This window comes from Gavialis gangeticus, unplaced genomic scaffold, assembly GCF_001723915.1.
Source record: "Gavialis gangeticus isolate Ggan-Ray unplaced genomic scaffold, GavGan_comp1, whole genome shotgun sequence".
Taxonomy (NCBI): Eukaryota; Metazoa; Chordata; order Crocodylia; family Gavialidae; genus Gavialis; species Gavialis gangeticus.
Genome location: NW_017729018.1, coordinates 10,434,905 through 10,437,546, shown reverse-complemented (window position 1 = coordinate 10,437,546; position 2,642 = coordinate 10,434,905).

Here is a 2,642-nt window from a genome sequence, read left to right as displayed (position 1 = left end):
TCCTTTAAACTGAGCAGAGTTCCTGCTTCCTTCCCAAGGCAGCAGCAAGGATTAATTAATATTTGCAACACGCTTTGATCTGACGTTTTATATGAGCATTTAGTATTAATCAGATTGGAATTGATCAGATCTGGTTTAATGTAGCCCTTGTCAGCAGTTCCTATGGCACACCGCTTATTGGTGATACAGTGGCAGCCCCACGCTCTGCCTCTCAGTAGATTGCCTACCTGTATAGCATCAGGCTGGAGCAAATCAGGGCAAACTGCCCGGCAGAGGGACTTCCCGACACTATATAGCACCTCACTGCTGTGGGCATTCCCATGCACTGTCTCCCTGCACTAAGCTGTACCCTATGGACTTGAGCTGCTGCGCATCAATAATAATATGCTGCCTCCCTGCAGCAAACTGCAGCCTGTTGCACCAGCTTGATGCACAGCGGTGCAATCTGCTTCCCCAAATATGGGGCTCAATTCATCATTCTTCCAACCCATTAAGCCAGCCAGGTTGGACCTCTGCAGCACTCCAGGTGTCTGGAGCAGTGAAAGGGTTCCTGAGAGCTAGCTGGGGGATGGATGGACACCTGGGAACATAAAGGAGCATGGACAGGGCCAGTGAAGAAGGGGCAACTAATGGCTTCAGAGCAAGGAGGCAGACTCCTGAATAAGGGAGGTGCAAGCTGCCTTCCCTTCATCCTGGGATGGACAAATCAAGCCCCGTGCTGTCTCAGGTGGCAGCCTGCTGCTTTCTCTTGTGCACATCAGCAGATTCTGCATCCCAGCTCCTCACAGGTAACTCTGTCCTGCTGCCTTGCAGAATCCACTCATTTCCCCTTATTTGTGATCATATATTTTTTTTTAATTAAAGGTGCATTTTTATTGGGTCTCTTGTCTCTCCAGGCACCACTAATGCTTATGCTGCCACAGATTCTTGCTCCTTTGTGTTATGACTGGGAAGTATTTCCCATTTCATTATTGATCAGATCGGGTTTAATGTAAGCCCCTGGTTTAATGTAGCTAAAGTTGGGTAGCGTAATATTATCCCCTAATGCCACGCTCTGCCCTGCTTGGGCACATCAACTAATGCAGAGAACCGTGTATCAGAACCATTCATCTCAAAGTTAAGGGGTTTGCATCCTGCGGGGATAGGGAGACCATATGTGCGTAGCTTTGATATTGCTGAGTATGAACAAGGCGGTTTTGTTTCCATTGCTACTTGCCTTAAAGTTGCTCTAAAATCAGGGCCTCGCTGCACTCATTCTTTTACCCCCAAGAACAGGATAAAAGGTCTTGCAAGGCACAGAAAAGGGATTTGGGAACATTATGGAAGAACCTGATGATAGAAGCACCCTTGGAACGGTGGTCTCCCCACTTCTGGTCCCATCTCTCTTCCTGTCTTATAGGGAATAGCAACACCATTACCCTTAAGACCAATTTTTAAACACAAGCCGTGAGTTGGGGGAGATGCAGCATGCGATGGCCTGTCCTTCCTCCTGGCGAAAAAAGATCTTGAGCAGACATTTACTATCGGATTGATTGAATTTGCCATGTTCGCACAATACAGTTTAAGTTGCCATGGGCTCATTACGCTTCTTGGAGTGCCACGTCAAAGGGGCTCATCACACATCGCTGAGTGCCTTTTTGTTTGCACGTCATGAATCCATAGACGCAACGCTTTAATTCGCAGCGAGCCAAACTAAGCTAAGTCTGAGGAGTTTTACTTTAATGCACCAGAAAGACTTTTAAAGCCTCCGGAAAACCTGCTCGTGCAAACAGTCATGCTGCTGGGCAAAAAACGTGATGTGTACAAATGCCCTAAAGCATCAGGTTTGCATGTCTGCCACGTGATGTCCTGATACAGTGAATGGCCACCCGCTGCTTCCACGGAAGAGCAAGAAGCCAGGAGGTTTGGCTGCAGGTTCACTACGACGTGCTTTAGTTCCTTCTTTCACATCTGTCCATCGCTTTCCCCAACATGCTTCTCCAATCCTCCTGGTCGCCATTATAGTTTTGGTTGCAATCCAAAAAAAGGCCCGGGAGCCTCAAGACATACCAGAGGTAAATGTTCAAGTCCTGCTCCAGTCCCCCATACCACGAAGTACATTGTCCTCTCCCAGCTTTGCTTTGCACCCTCTTCTCTCTCTACTACTGCTAGAATTTATTTTCCACAAGTGTCACCATCTGTTCTCCTTGCAATCTGCCCCTTTGCTACTCTTCATGCATTTGTTTTCGGCCAGGCTTGGGAACCAGGGGTTCTGGGAGGGTTATAAATAGATCTTGAGCTTGCGGCCAAGTTTTGGAAAACATGAGCAGCAGGAAAAGAGATGCCTCTTCCCACGGAGAGAAGTGCTTTCCCATCCCCCATCCTCAGCAGCTGAATCCCTCTCCCCGACCCATGGTACCAATCAACCCGCCGTCGAGCCGTCAATCACAGCTGCTTCTCTGAATGCCTGGTCTATGATAATCTGGGCTTTTGGGATCAGAGAGATTTTTCACCATGGCCTGTGTGCCTTGTTTACCCCTCAGGCTATGCAGCACAGCAACCTCTTCCAGAAGGGTGGCTCTGCAGCTGTTACACATTTGGAGGGGGGAATTAAAGTGTCCCACCTGTCTGGGACCTGTGTGCGTGTCCTTGCCTTGTAGGAT